The sequence below is a fragment of the Lissotriton helveticus genome, chromosome 7 (assembly GCF_964261635.1).
Source record: "Lissotriton helveticus chromosome 7, aLisHel1.1, whole genome shotgun sequence".
Classification (NCBI taxonomy): domain Eukaryota; kingdom Metazoa; phylum Chordata; class Amphibia; order Caudata; family Salamandridae; genus Lissotriton; species Lissotriton helveticus.
This window is the reverse complement of record NC_136068.1, coordinates 1,864,061,370-1,864,074,371: the sequence shown is the minus strand read 5'-3', so window position 1 is coordinate 1,864,074,371 and position 13,002 is coordinate 1,864,061,370.

Below are 13,002 nucleotides of genomic sequence, written 5' to 3'. Positions count from 1 at the left end.
TTTGACTTGGTTCATACTGTCACCTCTTATTCTGTAGGCAAATTGTGTCAAAATTGGCTGAAACATTCAACTTTACCTGCGGTTAAGAGTCACCTATCTAAACTGAATGCAGACGTGGATTTGAATGATTTCATTAAAGGCCCGGCTAGTGGCAGGTCGAAAAGGTGGTTATATGGGGTTTACAATGAAATTTGGAAACTATCACAGATTGAGGCTGCTACACGCCTTAGGGCTATTGATCAGGCGAATCTTGAGAAAGTGCTTGCAGTTGTTGACAATAGTATTAACGTGCTTTCCTCTAGAATTTACACATTGGATAAAATTGTGTCGTCAGTTGTCGATATTGTGCATGATGAAGTGTCAGTATTATACCATGGTGAGAATCAATTACGATCAATCATGCAGTTTGCATGGACCATTCAAACTCTGAAGAATGGTAAAGTTCCCTGGGGGTACATGAACGTTTCTTCTTTATTTGCACCGTTTAATTTGACTGACAAACAACGCTTGCTTTCAATGCGCGATGCTTCTTTTTCTATGTTACATATTGAACGGTTAGAATCTTTACCTTTTTCCGTGGCAGAAGCCACTGCTGCAACGTGGCTTATCCACGGTTTAATAACGCTGCCTTTTGCTTTATATAAGTTTTCAAATTGTATGAAATATGTACCCATAGGTCGTTATGAACCTTTAGGTAGCAGTTTCCTTCATGAAGTCTGGTCGCTTCCATACACATACAGATGTTTTAAGGATGACCAAGAAGTTTATCTGAATGGGGAGGAGTGTACTGAGACGCCAGATCATTCTTTAATGTGTAGACACATACAGTTACACGGTTCATGCAACAAGGACCGACCGAATATGGCTTGCGTTTTACAAGGCACGCCAGTTCCTGCTATCATCCCCACGTTTAAATTATTAGAAAATGGTAGTTATTTAATGCTCAATAATGAAGACTGTTGTGGGTTAATTAAAGGTATAGCTTTCATCGTAACAGTAAGTGAGCGGGTTATTTGCTGCAGAAATGTGCTTTATCCTCCCACACATGAACATAGGGAGTCTTCCATCTGGCCACAGATACCAACCTTGGGAGCAGAATTCAGCGGCATGGCAAGAATAAGGGCTCTTTTGTCCCAGAAAGAGGTGGCCTTGAGCTCGGCCCGTGAAACTTTCGTGCTTCACATTGCAAACACCCGTACAGAGGTTCAGTCTCTTTTGAATACTGATTTGCCTTTGCATTTCGGAGCGATGGTTCGTACTATCTTTAACGCATCCTCCACAAAAGGCCTAGCGCATTTTTTTAAAGTTGTTAGCAGTGGTCTCGTGACTTCCTTTGAAAAAATTTTTGGAGTCATCCCTGCTTTCTTCCATTCTATTTTTTCATCCTTGTTTGGAGGATTCCCATTTTTACTTGCATTAGCGGCTGGCGCTCTAGTGGTTTTCTGTCTTTTTAAATATGGATGTCCTTCCTGTGCAAGACCCCGCGCAACAGCTACTGACGCAGTTTCGCAACCGCATGCTTGAATAATATGGCACACTGCCGTTGGCGACATTGAGCGCGGCATATGGATTATCTTTTCGATTCTCCTATTTCACCTGTGTCCAGCCTGTATTTCACTGCCTGACCTGTGATTTCCATTGGGCCATTGATTTGTGTCTCTGCGGACAGGTTTCTCCTGATGTCGATTTTAATCAGCTGATGAGTCCTATCATTGCTCACGAGTTGGTTTGTTCTGACGAGAGGATTATGGCCTTAGCAGTGGCGCATGGACTAATTGGTCCCTGGGATATATTGTCGGCAGCACAGAATTTCTTGGAACTAAGTTTTCTTGAAAACCCACCGAGCTGTCCTCTGATGGTTATAGAGGATCCGGTGCTGGGAGTACACGTATGTTCTTTTCATCTTTTAAATTGGATGGCTGAACTGTTTTCGGATGAGGACAGTGATTTCCTATTGGAGGCTGTTGCTACTTACTTTGCATATGTGCGTAACGTCATTCTCTCAAAGATGGCCGCAAAGAGGGAGCAACCGGGATGAGCTCCAGGTGAAGGGATCACAGTTAGTGAAAATCCCGACTGGACCGACCACCCCGAACACCCCCTCCTACGAATGGCGTGGCTAGTAACGGGTCCCTCGAGCGAATCCTAAACCCTGGACACTGTAACCCCTGCGGAACACGGAGGAAGACGGCATAGAGGTCGGCGCGGCTAGCACGGGTGATCTGGTCCCAAAACAACCGGAGACCCCCCCCACCTTCACGACAAGGTAACCGGAGCATCCCCCTTCCTCACAGCAGCCCCAACCAAGCAGGCAACAATAATACTAGACTCACCTGAGACCGGGAAAAGTAGTAAAGCGACCCACAGCAGCCAGAATAGGGGCCACAGGTCGAAGAAAGGCACGAGCTGCGGCAGAGTCAGAACCTTTCGCCTGACAACCGGCGATGGTTCAGCGGAGGTCACAGTCATAGCACCAACCTCAACGAGCAGCAGAATCAGAAGCGGAGACCCCTTTGCAAGCAAGTGCTGGCCACAACGTCTGACCTGCATTGCGCTTCACTGCACTGGGGCTGCCTGCTCTCAAAATGGCCGCCCGCTAGTCTCTTCCAGACAAAAGTGAGGACACCTAGGCCAGATCGGACCCAAAATCCGTCGGCCTCGGGTTGAGGAGAGAGGACCCACGCAATGACCTAAAGGGGCAGCAAAAATCAATGTTAATCTTGAAGACGCCGAGCACCCGCTCGCTTCTCAGCAAGTGGGCTGCCTGGCCTTGAAATGGCCGCCATGCTCAGATACTAACTGCTTAATCAAGGAGACCATATCGAGGCTCACCGATGCCCACCTCTAATGTCTAGGTGGCCGGAGTGCCCCCCCAGGTAGCCGAAATGCCCCCCGCATGGCAAGCGAGAGAGGAGCCATAATCAAGGTGGTTACCTATCCGCAGCTCACACTTTTACAAGGGGGCTGCCTGACTCCAATATAGCCGCCAATTTAAAGTCAATAACGCCTAAACCGAGGATATGAGGTCTTAGGCTCTCCCGTTTTCCCACCCCTTTGGCTAGGTGGCCGGACCGACCCCCCACCGCAGAAATCCAGTAGGGCGCAAAAAAAAAAGACACCCCCAAGGATTCTAAGCCCAAACACGCATTAATACGAGGGGGCCACCTGACACCTAACTGGTCGCCCATCAAAGACACAATCAATCAAAGACATCAACCCTCAATTTAAGGCATCCTGGTCCTCTGGTGCCCCCTTCAACATCAAGGTGGCCGGAGCAACCCCTACTAATCCAACCAGGAGACCTCCCCTCTGGTTGAAACCCCCAATAGGAACGCCTGGAAGGAGTTGTCTGGCTGAGCCCCTGACCGGGAAACTCTGCTAATGACTGGGACAGCACATGCAGGACAGACTCCTAACGACCTAGCATTCCCAGGTTAGTGAGGTCCCACATCCTGCTACACACCCACAACTGAGAGAGCTGAGGGTATCTGCACCCTTGGAACAGCAACGTCCTGCCCCCAGAAATGTCTCCTGACCGCACCTCTAACGCCCCCACCCTCCACCCCAGCAATACAGTTTCCCCCCGACACAACACTCTCCCTCCTTCGCACAAGTGGGACGCACAGGAGGACCCCTTTGCACCTAGCCAATAGGCCACACCACTAGAGGGACCACAATGCACTCTACCCCACTACACACCTCATCGAACAGCTCAGCCTCCACCCGACGCAACACTCTCCCCCTTGCACCAGAGGATCACCGCCTCCCCCTGCCCAGCTAAGATGCCCCCGGCCTTGCAATTGGACACCTATCCATGCCCTACATCTAACTACCTGACACCCTACGGAATGAACACCTTCGCTATAACTTTCCCCCACAGACTCTCCTTCAAAGCGAAAAAACACTTGAAACACAAATTAATCAGGCAACATCCAGAAACACTAGTTGTTGATACATACCACTGCCCATCTAGAGGGCAGCACAAAATGGACTTCATCTTCCATACCGACAGGCTCGACCTCTGGGTCACTATCTTCAACTCTCACCTCCTCGTTTCCAAAACCACCATCACAGCCCACAGCCGTAAACTAACAATCTCTCCCCTGAAACACCAGACCCTTAACAGACGCATTTCCATTACCATTTTTGTGAACTGCACCATCCTAATTCAGGCTAAAGATGAGAACCTTGAGTTCTTCAACTCCCTCTTCCCCGCACTAAAGAAGGCAACATCTCACAACCCACACCATTCGCGGATCCCCCCCCAAGAAGCCCTCTACAATCATCAAGCCATCTGATCTCGCCCACACCGGCTCCTCGAGCCCATCACCCAACGGTTTCTGAATCCGCAAGCCCCGCGTCCCCTTTAACCATAGCTCCTCCTATCGCCCAACCCCGCCCCCCATCCATCTCACCCAGCCTCCCAGAACTGAGCCCTCCTCCCAATCACAACTGCTCCACAGCCCCCGACCTTCTTGATCGCTCCCAGAGCACAGACTTCCGCCCAAAGTGAAGCCCGACTCCCAAGCAAAACCGATTCATAGCCCCCCCCTCGCCAACCCCAACTCAACCAGAGCACAGCCACCCCCCCAGAGATGAACACTACTCCCATCCACATCCGGGCCACAACCCCCCCTCCATCAGCCCTACCGCAGATGAACACTAAGCCAGAGTCAGCACCCCCTCCTCTCCTGAACCCCTCTAGAAATGACAAGGCCTGCAGCCCCTCCCCATAGGGTTCAGCTCCCCTCATCCTCCCCTCCTCGCCCACCCACACAATCTGACACAACGCCTTGACCTCCTGGAAGCTCAGCTCGAAACTCTGATTCGTGGCCTGAAGGCAACCCTATCCTTCCTAGGGAAAATCCATTTGTCCACCTTACGTTGCACAGCTCCCCTCATCCTACCTCAACCCAGAAGGAATGATTCACCACCCCCCCAACCGGGCCCTGGACCCCCCAGGATCTCATCCTTCACTTACCAAACCCTGGACTGAGTCACGAGCAGACAGACCCAGAAGAACTAATCCCAACCTCTCCCCCAGGAATCAACCACACTCGCCTCATCATATGATCAACCCACACACCCTTACCCTAATCCCACACTTCCCTCACAGATAACAATTCCACCCACCCTAGCTCAGGCTCCGACGTTGAACTCTACGACCAAATCGTTGATCCAAGTTATTATTGGAATGGGTAGGGACCCTCCCCCCATAGAGCCACCAGACCCCCAGGGTACCTATCCTCCAGCCCAGCAAATCGAAGCCCAAAGAAGAACCTTCCATTAATTGCATGCTCATCAACAGCAGATCTGCTTCCAAACATGCAACTGAAATAGCAGAAGCCATCCTCTCCCATGACCTATATGTAGCCTTCATCACGGAAACCTGTCTTAAGACCCTGTCTTACCCCAACATGGACCTGCTGGTGCCGCCCGGTTTCTCAATTATCCACAAAGATAGACTTGAGCATGGAGGTGGCGGCATAGCTCTCATTCACAAAAGTGACCTCACCATCTCAGAAAGTCCCTCATGCCTTTATAACTCCTTTGAATGCCTATCGCTCAACATCTAATCGCGCACGAACAGGTCGCTACATTGCCATCTCTTGTACCACCCTCCAGGCAACTCCAACGAATTCAGAGCACAGCTCTCTGACCTGATCACCCAATGCACACTCAGCAACGACAACAGCATAATTCTGGGCGACCTCAACCTCGGATGGAACGAAACAAAAAAAACGCTCATCCAATCGCTCAACAGCCTCCTGCTAGATAACGGTATGATTCAACACTGCTCAGAAGAAACACACCACAGAGAAGCGATCCTGGATGCAATCATCTCGGACAGAAACTCAATCACTATAGACTACCTCATTCCCGTGGGCAGGTCCGATCACCACATTATACTTTTCCATATCAACCAACCGGCCCTAACCCAACCCCCTATCCAGGCCCCTCCTAAATGGGTCAGGAACACAGCCAGAGACCCAAGGGACAAACTAGAAGAAGGGCTAAGCACGCTCCTCCCAAGCACGTCGGAGCACCTCTCAACCACTGAACTCACCTCGCTCTACCACTCCAATATGACATGCACCCTGGACCTTCTGGCGCCCCTGAAACTAAAAAAAAACAGAAGCACCCCCTCTAGGTCCTGGTTCACCACCGACATCAATGAGGAAAGAAGACACCTCAGAACCTTAGAAAGAACCTGGAGGAATAATCCCTCCTCCCTCCATCGTGATCGACTCAAGGTAGCACAGAGAAACTACACTAAGCACATCAAGATCAAAAATACAACTTTATTCTGCTCCACCCTAGACACTGCAAAAAAACACCCCAAAGAACTCTTTAACATCATTAGGAGCCAAACATCCAAACCGATAACATCCAACACTGTGGCGTCCAAAGATCACTGTGACAACTTTGCCAGCTTTTTCAATGAAAAAATCACCAAAATTGATCTATCGCTCAGCACAAATCCCTCCACCCCCACGGAGACCTCGACACTAACAACAAAAGGCAACACCCCAGTGAACATACTTACTCTCTGGTCCTTCTTTCACCCCATCCAGGAAGAAGAGATAATCAATGTGATTGCCGCCGCTAAACCCGCATCACACTCTCTAGATCAGCTACCCAAGAGCCTGGCAAAAGACCTGAAGCTTACCCTAGCCCCAATCAGGTGCAAGATCATTGATAGCTCACTGAGCACGGGAATCATTCCAGACTGCCTCAAAGTAGGACAAGTCACGGAGCTACTAAAAAAACCTGGCCTTGACACTGAGGACTTGAACAACAAAATTAATAGCAACCTTACTCTGCATTCCCAGGTTAGTACTGTCGTCTCGTCCTGTTTTTTAACTCTCCGTACAATCTGCAAAATTTCCCGGTATTTTTCCTTTTCAGCCCTTAAACTTATTCTTTTGGCCATGGTCATGTCTCGACTTGACTATGGCAATGTCCTGTATTCCAGTATCCCTGGGTACGATCTCCGTCGTCTTCAACTCATCCAAAATCATGCAGCCCAACTTCTTTACAAACTTCCCAAATCCCATCATGTTTCCCCTCTCCTTAAAACCCTACATTGGCTCCCCATTCAGGAGTGTGCTCTCTTCAAGATGGGATGTTTGACTTTTCAGGCTTTAGCAGGTACGTCACCCGCTTTTATAAATTCTCAAATCAAAGCCTACACCCCCACCCGAGACTTACGCTTGTCTACTCAGCTTCTGCATTTTGCTCCTCGTTTTAAAAAGAAAAGGTCGGGTGGCCTGAAGTTCTCCATCTTGCCCCCACTCTTTTGGAACTCCCTCCCTTTACTCATTAGGTCCTCCCCCACTTACCACGACGTCCGCAAAGCTTTGAAGACCTTCCTTTTCTCACAAGCTTTCTCACCCTAGCCATCTTCGTTCCACATTTCCGGGTCTACGTCCTTAGCGCCATGAAACCGACCAGTGTCCGAACGCTTTATAAGTCTCTTTAACTTCAACTTCAACTTCAACTTTAGACCGGTATCAAACCTTCCCCTTTTATCCAAAACTCTAGAAAAATGTGTTCTTCCACAGCTAACCCAACACCTAGAGAATATCAACCTACTAGACCCACACCGATCATGATTCAGAAAGAGATGCAGCACCGAAATCGCAATCTTAAATGTCTTTAACGATCTTCACATGTCACTTGACACAGTTGATCACACCCTGCTCCTCAAAGTCCTCCAGGAGAGAGCGGGCATTAAAATGACGGTACTAAAATGGTTTTCCTCCTTTCATCACAACCGCACACAAAGAATAAAAATCAATAACTTTGCGTCTGACCACCTTCCCGTCAGTAGAAGAGATCCACAGGGTCAGTACTCTCACCACCACAACCCGAAGGAACTCCAACATCCCCTTCCACCTCTATGCGGACGACACACAACTTTATATGGAAACCACCTCGATCGAAGACATACACAGATTAAATGTCACGCTCAAAGAGGTCCAACATTGGCTCTCAGTGAACCACCTGAAACTCAACCAAGAGAAAACAGAAGTTCTCCTCATCTCTAATAGAGACTAAAACCCACAAATCGAAGAATGGCTCAAAGCCATAGAGGCACTCAATGGCGCCCTTACGCCAATGGACTCGGTGAAATCCCTAGGGTTTACCCTCTACCCTAAACTGGACATGAAAAAACACATCTCAAAAGCCGCCAAAAGTGTATTCCTAAATCTGAAACTTTTCAATATAAAACCCTTCCTCCCCCCGAAAGATCTTAAACAAGCCACTCAGGCACTGGTGCTTTCCAGAATTGACTATGGAATCGCAGCCCTGCCCGGGACAGCTAAATCTCACCTAGGTCCCCTGACCACAACCCTCAACGCCGCAGCAAGAATGGTCACAGGAACTAAGAAATACGAGCACATTTCGCCGGCACTCAAGCAACTGAAGTGGCTCCCTATTGATCTATGAGCTAGCTTCCGCACAGCCTGTCTCACTCACAAAGCCTTGCACACAGGTAAACCAGAATATCTGGCCGCCAAACTCAAAAGGGCCAGTCAGTCCAGGAACCTCAGAAGTTCCAGCACGCTTCTACTCATCCCAATGAAATCACGGAAACACAAAACCGCAAATAAATCCTTTGCGGGAAATGCACCTCAGATTTGGAACTCCATCCCGCCCCACATGACCTCCTCCTTCCCGAAATTCAAGATACTACTTAAAGCCCTGTTCCTAGAGCGCGCTAGACCATAACGAGAAATCCACAAAAAACTTTGGGAAGGACAACTAACTCCTATTCTTGAAACCCCTCAGACTGAACATATGTATTGTAACTTTGTCCATATTGCCCTTGAGTTGGTGAATTGCAGATTATTTGTTTTCTTTTTCTTTTCTCTGTTCTTGTCTTTGCCCAAAATTCTTTGCTCATAACTGTACTTGCTGTGAAGCACTCTGATACCCTCGGGTCCAGCCAGCGCTATACAAAACTTCAATAAATAAAAAATAAAATAAGTATCTGGGGGGGTCAAATATTCATCCCTAAAATCATTTTCTGTTTGTGTAATCACCATTCCCAAATATTTAAATTTCTTTTTGGTCACCAGGGCATGTCCTATTGTCTTCAGGAGAGGCTCTTCTCCTGCCAATACAAATTGTAACAATTTTCTCCAATGTATTTGCTATCCGGAGTAACTGCCAAACACGTCAGGCATCTGCCAAGATGAATGGAAACAGGCAGAGGTAAAACCTCTCCTAAAGAAACTTATGGCTGACCCTATGGACCTGAAAAACTAGTGGGCCATCTCTCTCCTCCCCTTTGCTGCCAAAGTAGGAGAGAGAATCGTAAACACAGAGCTGACTGCCTTTATAGAAGAGAACTCCATCCTAAACGCCTCTCAGTCTGGATTCTGCAGCTACCACAGCACCGAGACCGCTCTCCTAGCAGCCAATAACAACATCTGCATGCTACTGGAAAAGGGACACACTGTGGCCCTCATCCATTCTTGACCTCTCTGCAGCTTTCGACACTGTCTCTCATGCATGCTCGCTGCCAGACTTCATGACCCGGGAATACAAGGCAGGGCTCGACAAATTCACTCGACCGCTCGCATTTGCGAGTGAGATTGATTAAGGACGAGCTATTTTTAGGTCCTACTCGCCCTTTCTGGCGAGTAGGAATACAAACTTGACACTTGACCTCTGCCTCTGAAAGCAGAGGAAATGTGACAAGATAGGAAGATTTAAAGGCATCTTTATTTCTCACAAAGTAAATGAGCAATAAAAATGCTTTTAAATCTTGTTAACTTGTCACATTTGCTCAGTTTTCAGAGTTTGAGGTCAAGTTCATTTAAGTTAGGTCGAGGAGATTTTGTAGTTTACTAGACCTGCAGGTCTAGATCATTTTTTATGATTTGTCGAGCCCTGCAAGGAGCCGCCCTCGGCTGAGATCCTTCCTCTCCGATAGGATCCAGAGGATCCGACTCCCGCCCTTCCTCTACAAACCCATGGAAATCAGCCGTGGAGTACCCCAGGGATCATCTCTCAACACCACGCTCTTCAACATCTACATGGTCCCCCTCGCCGCCATCGTCAGACAGCATGAGCTCAACATCTTATCCTACGCTGACGACACCCAACTCATCCTCTCGCTCATGAAGAATCCTGAATACACCAGACTCTTCTTCCAGGAAGGAATGAAGAACGTGGCAGCCTGGATGAAGGACAGCTGCCTGAAGCTAAACTCAGACAAATCCGAGAATCTCATCCTCAGACATCTCACCACCGCCTGAGACAACACCTGGTGGTCACCCGCCCTCAGGAGCCCACCCACCCCTACAGACCACCCTCGGAACCTCGGCATCATCCTTGACTCCTACCTCTCCATGTACCGCCAGATCAACTCTGTCACCTCCACCAGCTTCAACTGCCTTTGCATCCTCAGTAAGATCTTCAAATGGATCTCTCCGACTGCAGAACAACCGTCACCCACGCACTCCTAACCAGCAGACTGGACTACGGCAACACCCTCTATGCCGGAATCAACAAAATTCTTCTGCGTAAACTACAAACCATCCAGAACCCCGCTGTCACACTTATCCTCAGGACTCCGCGCCAGGAACACATGACCCAACACATACGAGGCCTCTGCTGGCTCCCCGTCGAAAAGAGGGTCACCTTCAAACTCTTCACCCACACCTTCAAATCCCTCAATGACATCGGACCTGATTACCTCAATGAGGGACTATCCTTCTACATACCCAAGAGAAACCTCCACTCCGCGGACCTCGCCCTAGCAGAGGTTCCCCTCATCCGCAGAAAGAGAACCAGCGGGAGAAATTTCTCTTACATCGCAGCGAAAACCTGCTACGAGCTCCCTGTGAACATCAGATGCTCCTCCACCCTGCACACGTTCAGGAAGGACCTCAGGATCTGGCCCTTCGACTGACCTGGAGCCGCCGCCACCCCCGTGCCTTGAGACCCCCACGGGTGAGTAGCATACTATATAAACCCCTGATTGCTGATTGATTGAAATATATGCAGGAGAATGTCATCTGCGTATAGCAAAATTCTTTCTTTCCATTCTCTTCCGGTCTCTATACCCTTATCAATGGGTCTGCTCTAACGCAATGCCGCCAATGGCTTTAGTGCAAGTTCAAATAGCATGGTTAAAAGTGGACATCCCTGGCTCGTACCCTTGTGCAAACTCACTTGTCTAGATAAAGTGCCGTCCATCCTTACTCTGCCAAGGGGTTTGTATACAATAGCTGAATCCAAGCTCGAAGATTAGGACCGAAGCCAATACACTCCATTCTTCAAACAAATATTGCTGTTCTATACTTCTGAAAGCCATTTGGGTGTCAAATGACAACAGTACTGCATTCTCTTCCGGTTTGGTCTTGGTTACATATTGCACCCCATATAAGTGCATTAGATTTAATCTAGTGCTTTGCTTAGGCATGAAGCCTGATTGGTCTGGATGTATCAATCCATTTATTCATTTGGTGAGTCTGGTAGCTATGATCTTGGCCAGGATATTTGCTTCTACATTTAACAAGGAGGTTTGTCTGTACGAGGAACCATCTTCCTTAGGTTTACCCTGTTTTGTGATGACTACTATTGTTGCCGTTCTCTGGTCCTCCGACAGGCTACCCTGTTGTAGTGATTCCTCAAACATAAGCAGTATATGTGGAGCCACCAGGTTTTGTCCCCTATATCATATATTCGCCACAGGATTGCCCTTGGATATTGCCTGGCCTTTCCTTCCTCTATGTCCCGTAGTTCTTGTTGCTTTAACTGAATGGTCTAGCCCTGAATCTGGGTCTGATGATTTTGCAAGTTTTATCTCTAGCTGCCCTAATTCATTTTCAAGTGTTTCATATTGGAGTTTTCCTTTCTTTCTTCCCCCCCTGCCAGCGCCCGCACCTGCCCCCATATAGCAGCTGTATGTGCCTCCCAGATCACAACTGGTGACCCCACCGAGTAGTGCTTTGTGTTTTCTCGTATCTTCTCTTGTATCTGTTTATTTTTAAGGAACCAGGGATCCATACGGGGTGGTAGATTATTTGTCTTGATGGGTACTATTAGACTCACTTCCACCAGTGAGTGGTCGTTTAGGCCTTGTGCCTTATGCTGCACTCTCTTGAAGCTGCCTGCACAGGACAGAGTTCTGGGATATGTCAAATTGTGAATACCCCCGATGTGATGACAAGAAGTAAGTGTATTGTTTTGCTAAGGGGTTACATTACCTCTACAAATGTCTTTAATGCTTCTACTCCCCCTTCGTTCTTGGTGCTCGTTACTCTGTCCATACCGGGGTCCATTACTGCATTAAGTCTCCGCCTATCACCTGTCCACCTTTTAAAAATCTTAATTGTAGTGAGATCGAATCAGGTTGCATTTTGGGCGGTACATACACCGAGCACAGATTGATGACCCGACCCACACACCCAGCTTATCTTGCAACACCGTTGAGGCACCAAGGGCAGTTTTGTTCTGACTAGTAGTCACACTCCCTTTGGCCCGGACATAAACCCAACATGTGCCACTAGTTTGTGGACAAATTTATCTATTGCCTTGCATGTGTTTCCTATTAGGTGTGTTTCTTTTATGAGGACTATATCTGGTGCATGCTGTCGGATATACCGCATCACCATTGTTTGCTTAATTTTGTTACCTAGGCTGCTTACATTCCTGGTCATGATCATTAAGTCTTGTCCAGTGGGGGTGTATATCACTGTCACCTAATGCTGCTTGTCAGGCGGCTGTAGCATCATTGTTACCTTTATACAGGTTTCTGGTGTATGAATATCTTAATATACTGGTTGTGTAAATAAGTGTCATCTTTGCTTCTTTGAGTTCCTTCCCCTCGTTTCCCATGTACGTTGCGCCTATGCATTTGATATGCTGTACTACTGACCAATAAACATGAAACCCCAACCAGCAAAACTTCGCCCTCCCTGCTACCCTGTACAGGCGGCTCTGAACTACCCACCCCCCAAATTTGCAGAGCGCCTGTCGCTC